Below are 26,294 nucleotides of genomic sequence, written 5' to 3'. Positions count from 1 at the left end.
CAGACAGTGACCATACAGACAGTTGTCAAAATTTGACAGGCATGTACTGTAGGAGCGAGTGTCCATAGGCAGACAGTCAAGATGGTTGTACGCTAGTCAAATTTCATTCAAAAATTCTCAGAACATTCTAATGTATTTCAAAAGTAGTTCAAGATTTCATTCAGTTTTGGAATGAATGGACTTTACCAAATGAAAACCACATACGCGGTTAAAAATTCATACATTTGAGAAATATTTTCCAACCTGCTCCTTAGAATTTTCTAGTCACTGCAGTCGAAAACAAACGTCGACCCCACTAATGATTAGAAAAATGAACGAACGTTCTTGCAATGAAGAATAATGAATTAAATTCTACCAGTGTATACCCAAGCAGGGGCGGACTGACAACTCATGGGGCCCCCGGGTAATAGGGGATCATGGGGCCCCTGTGTCCTTGCCCAAACTCAAAAAAGCCTATGAAAAAGGTACCAGGGGCATCTCATGGGGCCCCATACTGACCCTGGGCCCTCGGGCAGTGCCCGAGTTTCCCAATGGTCAGTCCGCCCCTGTACCCAAGCTTTAGTCCCCGTTCACACCAATGCAATTTGTCAATTCAAAATTGTATGACAAGTCGCACCCTATTCGTGCCTATGGAACCGTTCAAATCGGTGCACCAATTTTGAAAAAAGGTTCCTGCACTCTTTTTTGGTGGATTATTATTTATTTCAGGTACTTATATAGCGCCGTCAATTTATGCAGCACTTTTTTATTGTACATTCACATCAGTCCCTAACCCTCAAGGGGTGTACAATCTAAGGTCCCTAACTCACATTCATACATACACCTACTAGGAACAATTTAGACAGGACCCAATTAACCTACCAGCATGTCTTTGGAGTGTGGGAGGAAACTAGAGTGTCCAGAGGAAACCCACGCAGGCACAGGGAGAACATGCAAACTCCGGGCAGGTGGTGCCGTGGTTGGGAATCGAACCAGCAACCCTAGCACTGCCAGGTGGAAGTGCTAACCAATTAGCCACTGTGCTGCCCAGATTTCATGTATAACTCGCATAGATATTTGTACATGAAGTCACACGGATATCAGGCAAGATGCACATGAAATCGCACTGACCAGCAGCTTTTCAAGTGAAGTAGCGTGATTTCAAAGCCGCATTCAGTGTGAACCAGGGCTTAGTGTTTGGAGCACATACCATCCTCTGCGCAACATTTCACAGGCGGCAGTGTCCGTGTAACCTACAACTCCAAACACAAAATACCAGTGATTGCACTAGCGTCACGGATAATCCTGCATGTATGAGTAGACAGTTCAGCAAAGTTCAATTGTGAAAGGGCTTTGTCTGTGCAGCTACTAAATGACACGCACTGACAGCTCCCAAGTTATGACAGCTCCCAGTCTCTCTTTATGATTGGAAGCCAGCAAGACGGGCTCCGGACCATGGGGCCGCTGCCAAATATAGTAATCGCATGATCGGGAACTCCTTAAAACACACAAAACGTGCTTTTTTTTTGCAGAGATGTACTGCATTTTTTTTTTTTTTGCCCAGACTTACTTTAGTTATCATTAAGCCCTTCCTGCCCAGCCCCAACATTCCTTTTAAGAGTAAATCTTTCAGTAAACTTGATTTACCCTCTAATAGATATTAGTGTATACAAATAAAGTCCAAAATAAATAAATAAATAAAGTACAAATAAAAAACAAAAAACATCAAAAAACCAAAGTCCAAAAATAAAGTCCCAAAAAAATATTACTTCATAAAAAAATCTTTATCTGTAATTTCTTAATTCTTCATATCTTCAAACCATCTTTGTGATATACTTCAAACCAAATCTTCATATACCTCAAAGGAAAAAAACTCAACATGTGTATTATCTCAAAAAGAGGGGTATATAAAACGTGCCACACGTGTTTCATGCAAACAAAAATTGACGTGCCACCACAACCGTGAAGAGAAATCCCTCAGCCTTAGGAATCAATCCACTGCATACCAATAGAGGAAGTGCATAATTACCCTCAGAGTAGTATCAAGGGTCTGAGTACTTATTTCCAACCTTTTATATTCCTTCAGCCTTTCCAGCCACTTCCCACAGACCTCATAAACAGACCAGGGATCAGTATGTGTCATAAAAACTCATAACACTTTATTATAGAAACTTACATTCAAATAAGATGACATCAGCTTCCACACCAAAACGATTTGTCCACAATCCTGCCTCTCCTCACAAGTGTGTAGGTATCCACACCATCCCACTCCCGAGGGGGAACAGATTGCCTATGGTAGGTTTCCAATACCTCAAAACCCCATGGGGATTCCAGGAAGGCACAGCCGCGTGTACCAGGATCAAAGATGGCCGCCACCGCACTTCCGGAAGAGCGTCACTACGTCACCACGTCACGTGCCCCGGACGCGTTTCGTCACATCCGGACTTTGTCAACAGGGATACGGACGTGTCTCCTCACTCCCCTTAAATACACCAGCCAGGGCGGGGAGATTATTACCGCGGCCATCTTACATCCTGGAAAGCTGGATATCCCCACTCATGTATACAAGATATATCAGGGCCAGTGAAACGGAACACAGAGAAGCCATTACTAAACCGGCTAAACTGTGACCTACACATCCCCTAATATATAAATCATACCTTCATCCACCAGAACTTCATAAAACTTCATAAAAACTATTGTCAACAGTAAGAACCAGATGACAAACCCATATATAAACCATTATTATAAATTCCCTCCCATCCACAATAGGAATGTAAACAAATATATCCTCCCTTACATTACTCAACCCCCTATAATAAACTCATCTAAATTTATAATAATAAAATGATCATAAATAATATTATAACATAACACGCCAATACTTGCCATTAAACAGAACCCCATACAAATATTTTTAAAATACATATCTTTATAAAAAAAAAAAAAATTAAAATAATTATATAAAACAATAAATAAACAAAAATTCCCCCTCACATAATGCATTCAATTACTGGTCAGAAATGAAACAATTTAGGTCTAATTCAATATTCAGACACTTGGGTTTTAAAGTGTTCAGCCTATAAATCCAAAAGGTTTCATTTTTGGATATCTCCTGTACCCTATTACACCCCCTCCAATGGGATTCCAAAACATCGATACCGCAAAATTTTAGAAGACTCGGATCCGAACCATGAAAATCACGAAAATGCTTGGATACACTGTGTTCTTTCTTCCCTTTTTTTACATTCTCAACATGTTCTTTCAGACTAATTTTTAGATCTCTTTTTGTTCTACCAACATATTGGATTTTACAGGGGCATTCTAATAGATAAGTCACATATTTCATATTACAAGTAATACATTTATTAATTGCAAAAGACTCTCCCGTCACGCAGGATTTAAATGTTGTAATTTTCCTCTCTTTTATACCTGTGATTTTACAAATCTTACATTTTTTACATGGAAAGAAACCTTGGAGTCCAAACATCTTCGGCTACCTAGGGGGAGAAATCACCCCTTTTACCAATAAATTCCGCAGATTCTCACTTTTTCTATAGATGAAACGAGGGAGTGGGATGGTGTGGATACCTACACACTTGTGAGGAGAGGCAGGATTGTGGACAAATCGTTTTGGTGTGGAAGCTGATGTCATCTTATTTGAATGTAAGTTTCTATAATAAAGTGTTATGAGTTTTTATGACACATACTGATCCCTGGTCTGTTTATGAGGTCTGTGGGAAGTGGCTGGAAAGGCTGAAGGAATATAAAAGGTTGGAAATAAGTACTCAGACCCTTGATACTACTCTGAGGGTAATTATGCACTTCCTCTAGTGGTATGCAGTGGATTGATTCCTAAGGCTGAGGGATTTCTCTTCACGGTTGTGGTGGCACGTCAATTTTTGTTTGCATGAAACACGTGTGGCATGTTTTATATACCCCTCTTTTTGAGATAATACACATGTTGAGTTTTTTTCCTTTGAGGTATATGAAGATTTGGTTTGAAGTATATCACAAAGATGGTTTGAAGATATGAAGAATTAAGAAATTACAGATAAAGATTTTTTTATGAAGTAATATTTTTTTGGGACTTTATTTTTGGACTTTGGTTTTTTGATGTTTTTGGGTTTTTTTTGGTTTTGGACTTTATTTGTATACACTAATATCTATTAGAGGGTAAATCAAGTTTAATGAAAGATTTATTTGGTGATATTTGTACTTCAGGGGAAGGATTGTGAACTTGGTGGGGTATCCTACTTTAAAAAGGATAGTGCTATACGTAGAATATTCCTTTTAAGAGTAACTCCAATACTGTTCAGAAAAAACAAACAAACAATCTCTTCTGAGTGACCCATGTACATTGCAGAGATTTTAACAAACTTTGTTGAAAATGTCTTCCTTTTGTTATTCTGAAGAAATAGCTGTTTGTGTCAATGTGCAAAGTGAATGTGAATGGCAGTTCTAATGAGGAAAGTGGCAGGGTCTGCATCCCTTTAGATATGATATCCCTTTGGGAGTATCTCTCAAAAAAAATTACATTTTTGTTTCAGGGGATGTCTAAAATATGCCTTGTATTTTACAACGGAGTTCCAGTTGAAAAAACAAAAAACCTGCAGCTTCTGACTTTTAACCGCTTCCTGACTACCCTATAGCAGAAATACTGCTACAAGGTGTCACGGGTGCACAAAATCACGTATAAATACGTGATTTTGCATTTCTGGGTAGGGGGTGAGCGCGCGCGCCGTATCCGCACCGCCATTCGCAGCCGTGGCCATCAATCACAGGGTCTTGGCCGGTGATTACTTGCCAGTGCCCGGTGATTAACGTGCATCTCCGACTTTCAGCAGAACGGTTTGTAAACATAACAGTTCTCCTCCCTGTCAGCTCGTGCACACTGCTTTGCATGGCTGTGCACAGTACAGCCATGCAAAGCAGTGTGCTTACAGTGAAGCACACAGACACAGCCCCCATAGTAAAACAGCACACAGTTAACCCTTTGATCGCCCTTCATGTTAACCCCTTCCTGCCCAGTGCCATTAGTACAGTCACAGTGCTTTTTTTTAGCACTGATCACTGTATTGGTGTCACTGGGGATGTCAATGACACCAAGTCAGTTCCCCCCAGTGTCAGAATGCCCGCCGTAGTCCTGCTATAAGTTGCTGATCGCCGCCATTACTAGTAAACATTGCAAAACAAAAAAATCGCAGTATATATACCGCCATTTGTAAACGCTATAATTTTCAAGCTCCCTGCGTGCTCTCAGCACAGAAAGTGGCGGGTACCAGAGAGCTCCCAGTGCATATTTGTGATCGGGAGCTTTCTGATCATGTGATCGCTGTGACTGCCAATCGAATGCCCGCCTCCGCCTCCTGGCATTTAAAACCTGGTAAAGGGCTGGGAGGTGGCGGTAGGAAAGGGGTTGATGCAAACTTCTGGGAAAATCAGTGAGTCAATCACAAGCAAGAAATGACATTTCTGGTGGGCGTTCCGTATGCCATCTGTGTACAGAACTCCTCCACGTTGCCATATTGCATTTTACAGAAAATAACAGCATTGCAGATTGAAAAGGAAAGATCATTTTTAATAACATTCAATTACAATATGACTTATATAGCATATACAACTGCAACACATTTTATTTTTGCTTTTATTTTCTTGAAAGTGGAGTTACCCTTTAAGTGAGTCTTTACACCCGTGGGCAGCATGGACTTTTCAATTAGCTGTCATAGTACTCAAATGATCAGGAGCTCATTCCGCCGGTTCCTGATCATAGCTAGAGGCGGTTTATGGCAGGTCAGGCTCTAAACATGCTCTCAGCGCAGAATCCTGGGTTGTCCATGTGTGGCATGTGGGCATTTAGCCCTCATGCACACTGGATTTTTTTACAGCGGCTGTTTTTGGCTTTTGGCATTTTTTTCTACAGCCAGTAAACCCCCCCAGTATGTTATCCTATGTATCCATGCACACATAGACTGTAATCAACATTTTTGTTGCTGGAAAAAAAAAAGCCCAAAACTAGTGCTTTTTTAGAGGAGTTTTTTTATCTGTAAAAACGCTCTAACGTTGAAAAAATGTTTTGAGCAAAAAAAATAAAAAAATAAATTATATATATATATATATATATATATATATATATATATATAATTATTTCATTTTTTTTGCTCAAAAAAAGTTTTTTTTATACTGGAGTGTTTTTTACAGCTTTTTTAAATCTATACACACACACACACAATATATATATTTGTAAAAAAAAAAAAACACTAAAAACCCCGAACGTGAAAAAACCTGGCAGAACAAGCCGAAGCATCCACAAACCTGAACTGCCCATACGGTTAATGTACAACTGCCTGAGAAAATTTACGTGCGATTGGTCAATCTGGACAAGAAACACGCTTTGTCCAATCCTAAACCAAACACCGTACCTGGCTGCAGGAGTGTACTGACAACTCATGGGGCCCCCAAGCCTATTAAAAAAAAAAAAAAAAAAGTACCAGGGGCATTTCATGGGGCCCCCTAATGACCCTAGGAACTGCCCGATTGCTTGAATGGTCAGTCCGCCCCTGCCTGGGTACCATTGCAGACCTTCTGAAAATGCTAGATGCCTGGCTGTTGATCTGGTGGCTTTCACACTTTGAAGCAATGGCTTGGAACAAGTAAGCAGACAAGTTGAGCCTTCACTGCCTACTCTGCATGTTGGTTCCAGGTCGGTGACTCAAAAGCATGAAAGTCATAGGCAGCCATTCGTAGGAGGAGGTCAGCAATGGTAGCCCCCATATTTCTGTCACTCCAAGTTTCCTTTAAAAGAACTTCAGAGAGATCAAAAGTGAAGCATGCTTTTCCTCCATTATGCAAATATTTCTGCATACAGAACCTGGGAATGCATTGGGACAGGTGGAAGGACAACCCTTATAGAACTTTACCTCATAATTCCTGGCATGGATCGCAGTTTGCCGCCGAACGATCGCTCGGTCTGTTTATAGAACTTGCCGTTCGACTCCTTGAAAGACTCTGAGGATAAACCAGGAAGTCCAGCAAGACTCGTATTTCCTGCTATACATACTGAAATGTCACTGGCTCTGATGATAAGGAGTGTGCTAATGCTTTGTTACCATTACAAATCCCATTCTTGACAACAGGTGGAGGTGTACAATACTCTGAATTCTTGGTCACAGCAATCTGCAGACAGGAACATAAAAAGATCTATACAAGGCACAACCCCGGGGATTCATCACAATGACCCAACAAACACATGCATCACCATTTTAGCAGTGACACCTGCGCCCACTAATTAAAACCAAAGCAGCCAGCATGATTGGTTGACTTCAAATCTAAAATACTTTGTGAACAAATGCAATGCTAAATATGTCATAAAAAAGATCATTAGAAAAATTAAACAACATAAATGCATATGAAAATAGTCCCGAAAGAGGTTGTAGAATAGAGAAATGAACAAACTCGAAGCTGCAAGAGAACCCCATAGTGATCCTCTAAGGCAGGAGTACCAAATTAAAATTCACGGGGGTCCGATCAGTAAAATGTTCTTCCAGCAGAGGTCCGAGTGTCATGTTGGTGCTATGACTCAGATCCTTCACATCCCAGTTTCCCGTGCATGTCATAGTTCCTCCTCCCTCCCCCATTACACCACTTTTACATCAAACACCGACCCATCACAGATCGCCCCATCATAGACCCCCTACCCCCATCACAGACCCCCCCCCCATCACCGACTGCTCCATCACAGACTGTCCCATCACAGACCCCCCCACTCAAAGACCCCCCCAAATCACAGATTCCCTTATCACAAATCCCCTCTTTACAGATACCCTCCATCACAGAACCCTCATCACAGACCCCCTTTATCACAGGCCCCTCTCATCACAGGCTCCCCCCAATCACAGACACCCCATCAAAGACCCCCCATCACAGATCACCCCATCACAGATCACCCCATCACAGACCCCCACAATCACCGACTGCTTCATCACAGACTGTCCCATCACAGAACCCCCCACTCAAAGACCCCCCCCAAATCACAGATTCCCTTATCACAAATACCCTCTTTACAGATACCCTCCATCACAGAACCCGCATCACAGACCCCCTTCATCACAGGCCCCTCTCATCACAGGCTCCCCCCAATCACAGACACCCCATCAAAGACCCCCCCATCACAGACCCCCACAATCACCGACTGCTCCATCACAGACTGTCCCGTCACAGACCCCCCCCCCAAATCACAGATCCCCTTATCACAAATCCCCTCTTTACAGATACCCTCATCACAGACCCCCTTCATCACAGGCCTCTCTCATCACAGACCTCCCCCAATCACAGACACCCCATCAAAGACCCCCCCATCACAGACGCCCACAATCACCGGCTGCTCCATCACAGACTGTCCCATCACAGACCCCCCCCCAAATCACAGATCCCCTTATCACAAATCCCCTCTTTACAGATACCCTCATCACAGACCCCCTTCATCACAGGCCTCTCTCATCACAGACCTTCCCCAATCACAGACACCCCATCAAAGACCCCCCAATCAAAGATCTCCCCATCACAGACCCCTACCCCCATCACAGACCCCCCCCCCCATCACCGACTGCTTAATCACAGACTGTCCTATCACATACCCCCCACTCAAAGACCCCCCAAATCACAGATCCCCTCATTACAAATCCCCTCTTTACAGATACCCTCCATCACAGAACCTTCATCACAGACCACCTTTATCACAGGCCCTCTCATCACAGGCCCCCCCCAATCACAGACACCCCATCAAAGACCCCCCCATCACAGATCACCCCGTCACAGACCCCCCTCCCCATTCACTGACTGCTCCATCACAGACTGTCCCATCACAGACCCCCCCCCCCCCAATCAAAGAGCCGCCATCTTGGAAATTCCTGAACACATTGAAAATACATTATAACAAGGTTTTTTTTTACTGTGGTGTCCCAGCAGGACACTTTTAAATGTGAGTGCACTTTTGTTTTTTTAATAAATCACGCTATATTTATATCCTACACTATGGCAAGCGTTTCTGTTTACATATGCAAAGGATATGTGGGATAAAGAGGAGATGGGACCGTTTGCAGCAGAGTGAGGAGGAAAGTGGAGTCATCTATGCAGTATACCTACCCGGGTTAAAAGAGAAAGGCGGTATTTGACATATGCAATTTGGGTCATAAAAGGAGGTAAAAGTATATATGTATGTCTCTGGTGGAGGATCACCTATAGGAATATATGTGGATAAAAGCAATAAAGAGCACCTGTTTGGGCACAAATTATAAACGCATGGATGTGAGTTAGGGACCTTAGATTGTACGCCCCTTGAGGGTTAGGCACTGATGTGAATGTACAATATATATGTAAAGTGCTGTGTAAATTGACAGCGCTATATAAGTACCTGTAATAAATAAATAATAAATCAAGCGCACATTATGGACTCTTAAATTGTATTCTGTGTATTCACCGTTGTTGCATAATCACATGGCTTGGATGCTTTAATTCATTATTATTATACAGGATGTATGTAGCGCAAACAGTTTGTGCAGCGCTGTACAAAATGAAGGCAGACATGACAGTTACAATACAATTTGGTACAAGAGGAAGCAGAGGACCCGGCTCGTTAGAGCTTACAATCTAGGAGGAAGGGTTGAGTGATACAAAAGGTGATAGCTGTGGGGGAGCTAATGGAGGAAATAAATGGCAGTTTACTAGGTAGAAGCAGGATAGGCATCTTTAAAGAGAAGGGTTTTCAGGGATCGTCTAAAGGTGGATAGATTAGGAGACAGCCGGAGAGGTTGGGGTAGAAAGTTCCATAGGATGGGAGAAGCTCCAGTATTCCTTTTTATCATTATTATTAGTATTATTTTATAGTGAATAGCCAATTGTGTGTCTTTTTGTCTTTTCTGTATTATCTGTAAATCTTTATACTTTGTACATATTTTATGCACTGCCCACTTTCGGTATATCAAATCATAAAATCAATAAGTGACTTCTGGGTACTTAAGCTCGGGCTCATATCTTCGGAGGGATTGTTGTATTGTAGTGTCTATGTGCTCGGTCTAAGTTCATTGCCTATCTGTATGCAATTGCACTGCGTGTTGGAAGATTGCATGCGGATTGTAAAGTAGCAGATCTGCAAGACGGAGATCTGAGTGTGTGTGTGGTGGCCCAGCAGACCACTCAGACCAAACTGTTGGGTGGTGGCAAGCTACCGTTTGTTGTGTCTGGTGTGGGGATGTGTGGACAGTGGAAGAGTGATTAACACCAGGGTTCTAGCTTGAGGAATCCTAGAAGGGTGTGCCAATTGCTAGACTGCTCCCCAGCCCTTAGAGTGCACCAGATTGTATATAAGAATCGTATCTGCTTGTGTGTGGTCATCCAGCTGGATTGGAGTGGAGTCTCCCTCTAGTGGTGGCCAGAGGCAGTGCAGGTGTGTATCACGGCCAGTCTTATATGCTCAAAGTAAGTCCCCCTCATTCCCTCTTTTACCCCAAGTCATGGTCAGACGTGCACGCCTCGGTTAGCAAGTCGCTGTGGGCGTGGGCTTGGATCCGTGACAGGTTATAGAGATATATGCGCGGCACTATTTTATGACATATCTTTTGTGTGTGGAAACGCATGCAAGTGTCAGCAGCGCTGGTATACACAGGAATTTGAGTTATTTGTTGCGCTGAAGTTTTATTTGTACACCAAAAAAAAAAAAAAAAGATGTTCAGGAGTCAACTCCTGAATACGTGTGTGCAGCTGTTATACCGTCCTCTGAAAAGTGATCCACCATGGAGGGTGGTAAGCAGTACAGCAAGTCTTAAAGAAGCCATAGGGCTTTAAAGACTGCCAACAGCAGTGCCACCTATGCCCTCTTCCTGCAGCTAAATGCCAGAGCCTCGTGCATCAGGGCTAAACTCCAAGGTTAGTTTGCTAAAGCACTGTGTATCATAAACAACTGCAATTTTAAAAAAATAAAATACTGGTTTTTACCTTTCTTTTTCATCCCTTGTTACATTTCAGGTCCATCCTCATTGCAGCCACTTCCTGTCTACATGCACTTCAGCGGTAGCAGCACGGCATTTTTTAGGTTTCGTATGGCGACAGCAGCAGACGGTGTCTATTTAATTTTGAAGGGCAACTGAACTTTCAGTTTATCCATTTGTTGACTGTACTCTAGTCGAATGATGGCTGCAGCGCAGTTGTCCAGTTGTGGGAGGGCATCATATGACATCCTCCCAGAACACCCCGCCCCATGCGTCCCCAGCAGTTCGCACCTGGCGCTCTCTGCGATCGCTGTGTCCTTTGAATCAGCTGATCACATGACACGGTACAGGGCAAATGACAGCAGACTTTTACCGTGTGATCAGCTGTGTCCAATCATGACTGATCATGATATAAACAGGTTTATCGGCAGTACTTTCCTCACGTTGTCACAGCATGAGGAAAGTACTGCCGATAACCAGCAAGTGTGAAAGGAAGCATCTACACTGATAATCATAGCACTGATTATCAGTGCAGCTCCAAAAGTGCTGATCTGTGTCCATCAGTGCTTCCAGTCTGTGCCAATCAGTGCTGCCAATCTGTGCCCATCAGTGCCACCAGTCAGTGCCACCCATCATTGCTGCCAGTCATTGCCCTTCAGTGCTGCCTATTAGTACCCATCAGTGCCCCATATCAGTGCAACCTCATCAGTACCTCCTCATCAATGCCCACCAGTGCCGCCTCTTCAGTGCAGCCTTTCAGTGCCCATCTGTGCTGCCTATCAGTGCACAACAGTGCAGCCTCATCAGTGCCTATCAGTACTGCCTATAAGTGCAGCCTCATCAACGCACCGCAGTGAAGAAAAAATTTACCACTTTGCAAAATGTTATAATAAAAAACTTTTAATTTCAGTCCTTTTTTTGTTTGTTTAGCAAAAAAGAAAACCCCCCCGGTGTTGATTAAATACCGCCAAAAGAAAGCTCCATTTGTGTGCAAAAAGTATAAAATTTTTATATGGGTACAGTGTTGCATGACAGCGCAATTGTCCCTCAAAGTGCGACAGCTAAAAATTGGCCTGGGCAGGTAAGCAAGGGGTTAAATCAGCTGAAAATATTCCAGGTGCATTAAAACAAAAGGTGTGCAAAGACTTACAGCAAATTTTCTTTAGAAAGTAGCCACAGCCTGACTAGAAAAGCCTGTCCCGTCAGCATTCTGTAGAGGACCCATGCTTTCGGCATGGAAGCAGTGGTCTCTCTCCAGAGATCCGACACACCTGCAGAGTCATCGCTAGAGCTCTCCAATCAGCAAACAACGTGCGCTTTGCTGGTAGCAGAGCTTAAGGTCAGAGTCAGTAGGGAGCATGCTGGATCTCTGTAGAAATGAATGGTAAGACTGTAACACATTTTGTTCTAAAGCAGGGGTCTCCAAACTTTTTAAACAAAGGGCAAGGTTATGGTGCTTAAGACTTTAGGGGGGCCACACTGTGACCATCAGGAGTGGAAAATGTCCCAGCATCAGTTGGAGTAAGCAATGCCTTATGTTTGGTGTCAATGGGAGGAGTTGTGCCCCCTCATTGGTGTAACTGGGCCCCATTGGTGGTGTCATTGGTAGGAATAGTGCCCCCATCGTTGATGTAATTGGGAGGAATTGTGCCCCATCACTGGCTTCACTGGGAGGAATTGTGCCCCATTACTGGTGTCATTGGGCCCCATTGTTGGTGTCATTGTGAAGAACTGTGCCCCATTGTTGGGGTCATTGTGAAGAACTGTGCCCCATTGTTGGGGTCATTGGGAGGAACTGTGCCGCATTGTTGGTGTCATTAGGAGGAATTGTGCCCCATCACTGGCTTCACTGGAAGGAATTGTGCCCCGTTACTGGTGTCATTGGGCCCCATTGTTGGTGTCATTGTGAAGAACTGTGCCCCATTGTTGGTGTCATTAGGAGGAATTGTGCCCCATCACTGGTGACATTGGAAGGAATTGGGCCCCATTGTTTGTGTCTCTTGGAAGAACTATGGCCCATCATTGGTGTCACTGGGAGTAATTTTGTCCCATTATTGGTATCAGTAAATGAAACAGTGCCCCATGGGCCAGATAAAAGCTTGAAAAGGGCCGCATTTGGCCCACAGGCCGCAGTTTGGAGACCACTGTTCTAAAGCATCTGGAAACTTAACAGGTGAAGGCCTCATGCATACTGGGCGTTTAGCGCCTGTGCGCCAAATCGTTTTTCTGCAGCTGCAAGATACAAAGTCTATTGCAGGCTGAAATATCCTATGGCTGGATGTTGGTACTGACGTTTCGGACTCGCTGTGCTTAGGTATGTATGCCAAGAATGCAAGTATTCTGATTTCCAGGTATACTGTATATATCCCTGAAGGGCCCTAAACCTGAGTAGCCCACAGGTGCACCGGCCAGCCACAGTCTGACAGGCTGCAAATGGGGCTGTATGCTGTACCTCTGCCTTACGGGTACACAAAAATGATTTGACACATGGGGACTAAAAGAGGCCTTAAATTTGAACTTTAACAAAACCCACAGATTAAAATGACATGTGAATGGAAGGTGTGCACATGGGAGGTGATTTATCACTCGCTAAGACATGCCAAGAATATACATTGTTTGCATGTGCAGCTCAATGTATAATAGAAGAAATATTGCTGGAAGACAAAAGAGGAGGCAACTGTTCTTTTTTTAAGTACATTTCCTTTTAACCCTTTCGCTGCCAAAGCAGGTTTTGCATTCTTTGCTAGGTCTAAAAAATAATTGTGGCCCTGAAGATTACATAAATCCCCCTAAAACAGTATATTTTCTGAAAGCAGACACCCTAAAGTAGTCGCAGCTCCAAATATTTTTTTATGTTACACAATAATAGCGCAAGGGTTTATGAAATGCAAAATTTCAGTATACCATAGACTAAAGTTAGTGTTACTAAACCCCAGGCCCTGCATTCACTATATCCGCTCTCCCCAGACTCTGCGTTCACTATATCCGCTCTCCCCAGACTCTGCGTTCACTATATCCGCTCTCCCCGGACCCTGCGTTCACTATATCCGGTGTCCCCGGACCCTGCGTTCACTATATCCGGTCTCCCCGGACCCTGCATTCACTATATCCGGTCTCCCCAGACCCTGAATTCACTATATCCGGTCTCCCCGGACCCTGCATTCACTATATCCGGTCTCCCTGGACTTTGCATTCACTGTATCCGGTCTCCCTGGACCCTGCATTCACTATATCCGCTCTCCCCAGACTCTGTGTTCACTATATCCGCTCTCCCCGGACCCTGCATTCACTATATCCGGTCTACTCGGACCCCGCATTCACTATATCCGGTCTCCCCGGACCCTGCATTCACTATATCTGGTCTCCCCGGACCCTGCATTCACTATATCCGGTCTACTCGGACCCCACATTCACTATATCTGGTCTCCCCGGACCCTGCATTCACTATATCCGGTCTACTCGGACCCCGTATTCACTATATCCGGTCTCCCCGGACCCTGCATTCACTATATCTGGTCTCCCCGGACCCCGCATTCACTATATCCGGTCTCCCTGGACCCTGCATTCACTATATCTGGTCTCCCCGGACCCTGCATTCACTATATCCGGTCTCCCCGCACCCAGCATTCACTATATCTGCTCTCCCCGGACCCTGCATTCACTATATCTGGTCTCCCGGACCCTGCATTCACTATATCTGGTCTCCCAGACCCTGCATTCACTATATCTGCTCTCTTCGGACCCTGCATTCACTATATCTGGTCTCCCCAGACCCTACATTCACTATATCTGCTCTCCACGGACCCTGCTTTCACTATATCCGGTCTCTCTGGGCCATTCATTCACTATATCCGGTCTCCCCGGACCCTACATTCACTATATCTGCTCTCCACGGACCCTGCATTCACTATATCCGGTCTCTCTGGGCCATTCATTCACTGTATCCGGTCTCCCCGGACCCTACATTCACTATATCTGGTCTCCCCGGACCCTGCATTTACTACATATGGTCTCCACGGACCCCGCATTCACTATATCTGGTCTCCCAGGACCCTGCATTCACTATATCTGGTCTCTCCGGACCCTGCATTCACTATATCCGGTCTCTCTGGACCCTGCATTTACTATATCCGGTCTCTCCGGACCCTGCATTCACTATATCTGGTCTCCCCGGACTCTGCATTCACTATATCTGGTCTCCCTGGACCCTGCATTCACTATATCTGGTCTCCCCCGACCCTGCATTCACTATATCTGGTCTCCCCGGACCCTGCATTCACTATATTAGGTCTCTCTGGACCCTGCATTCACTATATCTGGTCTCGCCGGACTCTGCATTCACTATATCTGGTCTCCCTGGACTCTGCATTCACTATATCTGGTCTCCCTGGACCCTGCATTCACTATATCTGGTCTCCCCGGACCCTGCATTCACTATATCCGGTCTCCCTGGACCCTGCATTCATTATATCTGGTCTCCCTGGATCCTGCATTCACTATAGCTGGTCTCCCACAGTACACACAACATGGAAATGCAATTATTTTAGTAAATATAAACTGCTAAATACCTTGCCTTGACACCGAGCGGCCGCACATTTGCGTGCAATTAACAAAAACATATGTGCTGAGATCACGCACCCTGCGCGCTCCCCCCAGCACACAAGTCCGGTACTCACGGAAAGGGTCCGATCTCCTCTTTTGATTGGGACCTTTCCCAATCATGTGACCGCCATGATGGCGAATCACGGCGGTCACATGACTTTAAAACCCCACCCCGCCTCCTGGCTTTTGAAACCCTTCAAGGGGTTAATTTTCTTCCTTTTCCTTGTAGGGAGAAATTACTTTTATATTGCTTCACCACTAGACTTTTATCATTCTTGAAGGGACAGCCCTGTGAGGTCAGTTTCTATTGAAGTAGGTGTTCTCCCAGAACTACATTTCCCAAGAGTCCTTTTCCTTCACACAGTGCACGGGCAGCTTCTTCAAACTCAAGGCAGCACCAATGTTTTACTGGGTAATAAAATCAATGTATGCATGTGGAGTGGAACAGAGAGGGGTGGCAGATGTGGGGTTCTGAAGTTCATACAATGCTGGTTAGTATTCTGGCGCACGTTGTCAGCCCAAGCAGTACAGTATTTTTCTGTACTTACTTGTAAAGGGAAAAAAAATGGAGACTTCTGCATGTACTGCAGAGATATACTGAATCAGGGGTGGACTGACAACTCATGGGGCCCCTGGGCAACAGGAAATCATTGGGCCCCCTGTGTCCTCGCTCACACTTAAACCACACCCAAAAAAGCCTATGAAAGGTACCAGGGACATCTCATGGGTCCCCCTACTGACCCCGGGCCCTCGGGCAGTGCCCGAGTGGCTAAATGGTCAGTCCACCCCTGTGTAACTGAATATAATTGTAATACCTTTACACACAATGCAGCTACATGGTGCTTATCAGAATGAAGACTCACCCTTCTCTAAGTTATCAAAAGTCTTGGCTGGAGTTGAGCTGGAAGATAGAGTTATCAATGGAGAATGAACCCTCCCAAAAAGTAAACACTTTCCTCCATATCTTAAAAGGAATTCTGTACATTTCTGGATGGATGGTTGGTGAGGCAGAGGAATGACCACAAGTGTATGTCCAGAGCCTAGATTTGTGATGGTCAGGGAGGCTTATTATCAATACTAGAGATAAGTATTAGAATATTCAGGTTGTGATATGGGGGCTGTCGGCTCTCCTGGTAGATGCCTTTATAAAGTGAGTTCACGCCAAACAGGAACTATATATATATATATATATATATATATATATATATATATATATATATAAAATGAGTCCGCTGTACACTAAATAATCATAAACAATAATCAATCAAATAAATGTTGCTACATAAAAATTTATTAATTTAAATGATATAATATATTAAATAATTAAAAGTCCAAAAACCAATAACACAGCGCTGTCTGCTAAAGAAATCCTCCAACAGAAAGTACAAAGGGGTCCACAAATGCTTGACACAAAAAAAACAAATCAGCCTCTTACCGGACACTTTGATCTCCAAGCAAGAGATCAAACGAGCAGATGGTGTTCAGATCCCACACTGACACCCTAGTTAGCCATATCAAGGAGATGAATAGGAGATGAAAGGACAACTGCAGGTTCACTTCAGCGAATCCATCAGACAGCTCTCCACATCATGCAAGGAAAGGTTTAAAACAGAAGAAGAAAACTTCATAGTGTGACCCAATAAACCAGCAAAGAGTTTAAGAGCTTGGCAGCCCACTTTTATTAAAAAACAAAATGGAAGTTCTTACCACATAAGGTTTCCCACACAGGGGGGTTTCAGCTTAACACAAAGCAGAGTTTAACGGAGATGCTGAGCCACCTGGCTCTCTTGTCAGCAGCACCACTGCTCACTCTGGTCTCCCAGATCATGGGCTCCTCAGGCCCCACTCCTGGTCTCTGGATAGGGTTCTCCCAGCACCCAGGTCTGTTCCCCTCCGTATGTGCCTACCAAGGATACCTTGTGATAAGCTAACAGGTTCAGACTGCCCAGGTCAGGGCCGTCTTAATAGCATCATGGACCCCTGGACAAAAGTAATGCACTGGGGTCTCTACCAGCCTACCCCAATTTACACACCCACTCTCAAGAATTCAAGTATAAATAGTTAATAGAATTAAACATCTATGTATTAGTACTTTCAATAAAATTGATTTTAAACAATAAGAAAACATGCCATATATCTAAGACTAACCAACACAAAGGGCACAGTATGGAAGGAGGGGGGACAGAAGATCACACTATTGGAGGGGGTACAGTACAGGGGGAGGTCAGGAGGGCACAATATTGGCATCAGGAAGGCACAGTACAGGTTTAGGGACTGTGGAATTCTGGGACAGCTTAGTAAAAATCTTGACTGTCCTGGGAAATCCAGGACAGTTGGCAAGTATGATGTAATGCAAGATTACTCAGTACTTGGTTTGGGCCCCTTTTGCAGCAATTACTGCCTCAATGCGGCGTGGCATGGAAGCTATCAGCCTGTGGCACTGCTGAGGTGTTATGGAAGACCAGGATGCTTCAATAGCAGCCTTCAGCTCTTCTGCATTGTTCGGTCTCATGTCTCTCATCTTTCTCTTGGCAATGCCCCATAGATTCTCTATGGGGTTCAGGTCAGGTGAGTTTGCTGGCCAATCAAGCACAGTAATCCCACGGTCATTGAACCAGGTTTTGGTGCTTTTGGCAGTGTGGGCAGGTGCCAAGTCCTGCTGGAAAATGAAGTCAGCATCCCCATAAAGCTCGTCTGCGGAAGGAAGCATGAAGTGCTCCAAAATCTCCTGGTAGACGGCTGTTGATCCTGGACTTAATGAAGCACAGTGGACCAACACCAGCAGATGACATGGCTCCCCAAATCAACAAAGACTGTGGAAACTTCACACTGGACTTCAAGCATCTTGCAGTGTGTGCCTCTCCATTCTTCCTCCATACTCTGGGTCCTTGGTTTCCAAATGAGATGCAAAAGTTGCTCTCATCAGAAAAGAGGACTTTGGACCACTGAGCAACAGACCAGGTCTTTTTTTCTTTAGCCCAGGTAAGACGCTTCTGACGTTGTTTGCTGTTCAGGAGTGGCTTGACAAGAGGAATATGACATTTGAAGCCCATGTCCAGGATCCGTCTGTGTGTGGTGGCTCTTGATGCACTGACTCCAGCCTCAGTCCACTCCTTGTGAAAGTCCCCAACACTTTTAAATGGCCTTTTCCTGACAATCCTCTCCAGGCTGCGGTCATCCCTGCTGCTTGTGCACCTTTTTCTTCCACACTTTTCCTTTCCACATAACTTTCTATTAATGTGCTTTGATACAGCACTTTGGGAACATCCAACTTCTTTTGCAATTACCTTTTGAGGCTTTCCCTCCTTATGGAGGGTGTCAATGATGGTTTTCTGCACAACTGTCAGGTCAGCAGTCTTTCCCATGATTGTGATTCCTACTGAACCAGACTGAGAGACCATTTAAAGGCTCAGGAACCCTTTTCAGGTGTTATGGCTTAATTAGCTGATTAGAGTGGGACACTTTGAGCCGAGAATATTGCACCTTTTCACAATATTCTAATTTTCTGAGATTGTGGATTTGGGGTTTTCATGAGCTATAAGCCATAATCATCACAATTATAACAAATCACGGCTTGAACTATCTTGATTTGCATGTAATGAGTCTATCTAATATATTAGTTTCACCTTTTAAGTTGCATTACTGAAATAAATGAACTTTTGCACGATATTCTAATTTTTTGAGTTTCACCTGTATACCTGTAGCTCCCCACTCCTGAAGAAGCTAGAAGTGAATTGCGTAGAGATATGGCCTTACCCACAGCCAACGAGCCTACCATCAAACAGAGGAGGATGGATGACTGCCCTCCGATGAGAGTAAAATTCCAACCTCTTTATTGTGATAGTTAAAACACAGAGGAGAGGCTAATGTTAATGCCTATACCCACACTGAGTCTTTGTGTAAGGGGCTTGGAATACTACCCCATGTATTAACACATTTTAAGAGAGGTTATGGGTCAGCCAGGCAGGGGGTGTTGATTGTACTATATGATGGTGCGGCAAGCTGTGTTTTTAGATCTGTGATCTTAATTTTCATACTATCTGTTAATATGTAATAGAAATTTATATTTTTAGCAGTTTTATTGTTTATTATTTCTTGAGAGGTAACACCCTTAAAGTCCTATTTTTGCCCTCCTTTCCTTTGCAACACCTGAGATGAGCTTGGGCATCCTCCGAACTCATCTGTAGCTGAATCCTGAACTTGCACAGATTGAGTCTTGCTTGGCCTCTCCCCACAAAACAGGTTTTTTTTACACATTTAATAAATGTCAGGCATAACCATTAGGCACAGTAGGAGTATCCCTATAGATGACATACGTAAACAGGCAGCTTTTTCTTGTACGGGTATTAGATGCACATGTCTTCCTATCATCAAGATACAATCATCTCAAACAAGGTTATGTACACCGTGTCACAATTTTATAAGCCAGGATTGGACTAATAAAACAAAAAAAGATCTGTGTAAAGTGATGATCCTAGTACATGCGTATTGCCCAGGCATCAAAGAAGGTCTGCCTATAGGCCCCAGTGATGGAACTCCCATCCCTAGGTGAAACTATAATGGTTTTGCTCAATTTTATTTTACATTTTTCATGTTTATACATTTTTTAAACAGTTGTTTTGTATATAGAATTCTTCTGCATAGAAAAATGTAATAAATGGTGATGGAGCTAAGTGATAAGGGGGAGATCACTGCTTCGATGGCTTTTTCAGCTTCAGCTACTGAGCTCTGTAAATGTAGAGCATTCTCAGCAAAGCTGAGAATGAAACATAGCCAGTTATGTCAAAAGGAGACTAGAGTGCCATCTGCTGGCTCAAAAGCAAAGCACAAAAATTAACGCCCAACCGAACCTTTAGTTTAGATCAGCTAAATATATTCAAGGTGCGTTAATACACAAGGGGAGGCATTTATGAAATCTGTCGCACAGCAAGGTGAAGCTAAAGAGGAGTAGTGAGACAGATTATATGACCAAATCACTATAGGGCAGTGTTTCTCAACTCCAGTCCTCATGGACCCCCAAAAGGTCATGTTTTCAGGATTTCCATTATTTTGCACAGGTGATTTGATCAGTTTCACTGCCTTAGTAATTACCACAGCTGTTTCATCTGAGGGAAATCCTGAAAACATGACCTGTTGGGGGTCCATGAGGACTGGAGTTGAAAAACACTGCTATAGGGATACAGCTGCTACTGAATGAAACCTAACACACATCCACCGCCTCCTGCACTCAGTGGCTCAGATCAGAGGTAGGGTAATCCAATAAAATGGTACTGTTCATCCAATACTGATCAAAGATTGTGCAGCTCTAACACGAAGCTGGGGAAGCTTGATATAGACTGTGGTAGAGAACAAAAGAAAAGAGCGCACCTACCTTATGCCAGTAAATAGTTCATGAATTTATTGATAAATTATACTCACAAGAGTAGCAATAAAAAAGGCATATAACATCCATAACCAACACAGGGTTAAAAGACACGTGCGAGTTCCATCCGGAAGGGAGATAAACGCTTGGTTGAGGGACCCCCCCCTTCGTTTCGAAGGGGGGGGGGTCCCTTCTTCCTCAGAGCTTAAAGATCTACAATGAGCACCTGTTTGCAAAACTGACAGAAACACTGACACATAGTGGCAGAATGCCTCCTATGAATAGGAACTGAATCTAAATAGAATATTTTTATCAGTAATCCAGGTGGTCATTGTAGACCTTTTAAGCTGTGAGGAACAAGGGACCTCCCTTCGAAACGCGTCAGCTTGACCAAGAGTTTATCTCCCTTCTGGATGGAACTTGCACGTGTCTTTTAACCCTATTTTGTTCTCCACTACAGTCTGAATGAAACCTGACCCTGACCATTCATAACCGCATGTCTGCTTATAGTAGAAATCTGTTGCAGACTTGTGTAGCTGTGCATCGCAGAAACAGTAATGGAACAATGGTCTCCCTTGTCCACAAATCTACATATATGTAGTTACTACGCCCTCAACCTGTCACTGCAAAAGGTGACATGGGGAAAACACTTATTCCTTTCGGTGCTCAACATCTATCCTAGCTTACATGAAGAAGGTAAGGATAACTCAGAATGCTACTTTTTTAGTCAGGCTTTGTGGAAGCCATGCTTGGCCTAGAGGTATGTAACTTAAACAAAGCTTGATTTATCTACAATGCATCATTAATTGTAAACTACTGAGTCCCCTTGACTGCATTGTAAATTTAGTTATAAAGATGAATTAACCCTTTAAGCCGATGTATTTTATTTTCAATAAACACAAGACGTTCTCTGGTTGTATGAGGTGAAGAACATGGCCTTATTACCCAGCCTCTCCACCTCTTTCAGTCACAAAATGCCCTACATCCACTGAAAACTGGTAGCAATGCCAAGAGAGAAAACACCTGTTGTTGTTTTGCAGAAGGGCAGATGCTTAGCACTGGATCCAGAAGACAAGGACAATCACTGGAGTAGTGTCAACTGCAGCAATCGTGCCCACAGAGATGGACGCAGACCTCCGTTTTGTTAAGAATTTTCCATGTTGTCTCACCTCTCTCCCTCCTAAAGCAGGCTTTCTCCTCCAATCATCCCCCTCCCTTTCTGTTGAGTGACATTTGGTCGGTATGTGTTTGCAGAGATCACAGGCACCAGACTCAGTGGGAGGGCGTCCTGGCTATAAAACCTCACTAGCTAGGTGCCTAGCTGTCTGTGAGCTGTGCAATCTAGGATATCGTAAAAGCATAAACCAAGCCCTTCTTGGGAGTTCAAAGACATTCCAGAGAAAGCATAAAACAAGACACCACATCCAACATCCATTTTCCCCTATGATTTCATATCTTGGAATATGAGGGACTTATATAAAAACCAGGGATATATTCCGATTGGTCGCTTTGATACAGGATTCCTGATAGGTCACACCCCTTAGCTGGCATATATAGAAAAGCAGAAAATTATATCTCCTGAACCATTCACGCGAATATTTCATATTTCATATCTAACCGTTCCGCAGATGCGTCTGCATATTAATCTACTAGTGGCACGGCTGCTAAATGCCCCGAGGAAAAGTTATGGGCCATAATATAAGCTAAGAGAATTCTATCAGTATGTCAATGTGATGTTAAACGCTACGGCCATCTTTGAGAAGTTACAAAAAAGTGCGGAAAATATACTTCACGTGTGGACATTTCTTGATTGTTATTGATTATTGTGCATTGTTGTGGATTATTCTTGATTATTAAGACCTAAGGCCAGGGATGTCGTGGGTGGGCCTACAGTCAGGAGTTTGGTACAATATGGCAAAGGGCTACAACTATCAGCAGGTGGGTAGCTGCCCTATCCAAGAGAATACTGAGCGGGGACTTGCACCATTTGGCACAAACACACAGCCAATCATAGTCTTTCTTATACTCTGCAGCAGCTTCTCCCCCATGTTCAAGACGTCTAAGTTCCAGACCTCAAGACCAGTGCAGGTTCCATAGCCCTGCATGTCTGAGGAACTGCCCACTGCTATAGGAGTGAGGGAGATGGCCATCAGCCAGGGATCTTGTAAGTAAAAGCATATCTCTACTTTAGACTAAATGAGCAAATAACCCTCGCCGTGAAGGTGCAACCACACTTTGAAGGATATTTTCCAAGTTTCCTGGAGTTGGGCTTTAAGAAGAGATACTTGAATAGAACTTATTCAATTACACGTACTCTTTTAGATTATGTTTTTATCCACATGAAGAATAACATTTCAGTTGGTCCAAGTGATGAAGAGAGAACCGGCATATACTTCTCTGTCCTATTCTATGAGACTAGCCTCACCCCCACCCGTATTGGAGTCAAGTAACTGACTAGTTAGGGTTTTCCTTTAAATGCCCCTTACCTGCTACACAGGTCACTCTGGCGCATTCCAGCCTCCGGGTCTATCCCTTCCTTGCGTCCAGGAGTTTGGTATAATACGACAAGGGGCTACAACTATCAGCAGGTGGGTAGCTGTCCTATCCAAAAGAATATGGAGTGGGGACTTGCACCATTTGGCACACAGCCAATCATAGTCTTTCTTACACTCTGCAGCATCTTCTCCCCCATGTTCAAGACCTCTAAGGTCCAGACCTCAAGACCAGTGCAGGTTCCATAGCTCTGCATGTGGTACGATGATGCTGAGGAACTGCCCACTGCTGTAGGAGTGTGGGGGATGGCCATCAGCCAGGGATCGTGTAAGTAAAAGCATATCTCTCCTCTAGACTAAATGAGCAAATAACCCTCGCTGTGAAGGTGCAACTACACTTTGAAGGATATTTTCCAAGTTTCCTGGAGTTGGGCTTTAAGAATAGATACTTGAATAGAAGTTTTTTTAGTGTCACTTTAATAAATTCAATTATACGTACTCTTTTATATTATGTTTTTGTCCACATGAAGAAAAACATCTCAGTTGGTCCAAGTGATGAAGAGAGAACCGGCAGATACTTCTCTGTCCTGTTCTATAAGAGACTAGCCTCACCCCCACCCGTATTGGAGTCAAGTAACTGACTAGTTAGGGTTGTCCTTTAAATGCCCCTTACCTGCCACACAGGTCACATCTGGCCCATTCCAGCCTCCGGGTCTATCCCGGCCTTGCAGCTTTTCATGTGGTGCTGATGCTGTGTTCCGTGACGGGCTGTCTGCTCAGGGATGCTCAATCTGCGCGGTCATCCCAGCTGGAAGAAAACGGCGTACATTTATGGTTAATTACAAGCTGCCTCTTGCCAAGTCTGCAGTCAGCGTTTTCCTGGAACAAGCAAAGTGATTTGTGGGAGGTGGAGGGACAAGAAGAACAATCTCACTTACAGGCTGCTCCAAAGCTTTGCTGCCAAACGGAGCGGGCTCCAGGACATTACACAGAGGCTACCCCATAGAACGTCCCAGAGACCAGTAGGCACCGGACTGATTTGCAACCAAGCTTGCAATTGTTTCATTTGACAAACAAGGTTTACCTCTTTATGTGTGTGCAGAATGGGATCAGGGGGGAGATGAGTTTCTGCATTCAGTATCGGTGTTCTATTTCAAATGCTACTTTATGCATTGACATCCAGGCATACCTCGGTTTACGAACGCCTCGGTTAACGTCATTTTCGGTTTCCGAATGAAAATCCATTGAAAATAATGCCAAGGTTTCCAAATTTTTTTCCTCAATACAAACATATTAATTGAATTTCAATGCACTTACGAATTGTTTTTTAATGAATTCAATACCGGGCAATTTTACACCTTCCTGCCCAGGCCATTTTTCAGGTTTCAGCGCTCTCACACTTTGAATGACAATTGCACGGTCATACAACATTGTACCCAAACTAAAATTTTATCATTTTCTTCACACAACTAGAGCTTTCTTTTGGTGGTATTTAATCACCGCTGGGGTTTTTATTTTTTGCTAAATTAACAAAAAAAGACCGAAAATTTCGAAAAAAAACCCCATGTTTTTCTTTGTTTCTGTTATAAAAGTCTGCAAATAAATAATTGTTCTTCATAGAACAATTATTCTGCTACATGTCTTTGGTGAAAATAACCCAAATTCAGATGTACTTTTTAGTTTCTAGGAAAGTTATAGAGTTCACAAACTATGGTATAGATCTGAATATTGATCAATCCTGAAGTACTGACAGCCAATCTAATTTCTTGAGGTCCAAGAATGTCAGAACAGTACGGATATCCCCCAAATGACCCTTTTTGCAAAGTAGACAGTCCGACGTACTTCATAAGAGGCATGGTGAGTTTTTTGAAGTTGTATTTTTTTTGTCATAATTTTTCGGAAAATGAAAAAAAAAAAATATATTTTCACAATTTTATTTTTACATACTGTCACCAGTGCAGTACAGCGTCATCATATAACTGGCATGGCGGTAATCAGGGACACTGACTGGTGACAGTGTGAAAAAAAATAAATATTTTTTTTTCTTTTTTTTATTATTTTAAATTTTTTATTACTTTTTTCTTTTTTTTAAGATTTTTTTTTTTTCATATTTCACTATCTCCAAAGTAGTACAATGTTACCATAGTAACATTGTACTACTTTTGGGAAGTGATCAGAATTTTTTTTTTCTTACACAATTTGCTTATAGCAAAGAATTACTTTGCTATATGCAAGCATTTACCTGAATGACATCGATTCATTCAGGGTTTTTTTTTGTGCTTAGCTGTGATTTGGCCACAGCTAATCACATGACATGTGCATGTGATTAGCTGTGACCATTCACAGCTAGACACTAGTATACAATGGATGGCATGAATGAAGCCATCCATTGTATACAACTGTCATGTGACCTATGTATAAAGAATTTTGAACAGATAAAATACTTTTTTTTTACTATTTTCTTTCCTCCACAACGGATTACTTGGTTTTCAATGCATTCCTAAGGGAAACCGCGTTTTGTTTTACACATTTTTCGCAATATGAAAAGTCTCACAGAACAAATTTAATTCGTAAACCGAGGTACACCTGTACCTCCTTAGACTCTATCTGTCTGGACAGTATCATCACCTGCTGACTTGGAATCGTCCACAGGCAGCTTAAAGTGTTACTAAAACCACAACAGTAACTCAGTCTGTATATGCAGTAAAGCATGCTTGTTATACTCAGTGTGGGACCTAAGGGGTTAATCCTCCACATTGTGTAAAAAGTCTGTTTGATCCTGTCTTCTCTGATCCTCCCCTTTTTCTACTGTCCCCAATCCATCTGCTGATAGAACATTGGGGCAAACTGCAAATGCTCAGTTTGGTGTGTATT

At 43.3% G+C, this 26,294-nt stretch overlaps 1 protein-coding gene across 3 annotated transcripts in view; it reads right to left on the bottom strand.

The window, feature by feature from the left end:
• Positions 1 to 24,243, bottom strand: part of LOC149454989 (hexosaminidase D-like) — a 93,546-nt gene extending 69,303 nt beyond the window's left edge. The window contains exon 1 of one of the 3 annotated variants that reach the window (XM_089686797.1): positions 24,094 to 24,243. The gene's annotated coding sequence lies outside the window, so the exon portion shown is untranslated. Of the gene's footprint in view, positions 1 to 6,899; positions 6,990 to 24,093 lie in introns of those variants that run through there. The other 2 variants (XM_089686796.1, XM_089686795.1) reach the window with 2 other exon arrangements.
• Positions 24,244 to 26,294: the final 2,051 nt, after the last annotated feature.

The sequence above is a fragment of the Staurois parvus genome, unplaced genomic scaffold, assembly GCF_062004578.1.
Source record: "Staurois parvus isolate SC_StPar_1 unplaced genomic scaffold, SC_StPar_1.0 ptg000412l, whole genome shotgun sequence".
NCBI lineage: Eukaryota > Metazoa > Chordata > Amphibia > Anura > Ranidae > Staurois > Staurois parvus.
This window is presented reverse-complemented; position numbering and strand designations above follow the sequence as displayed.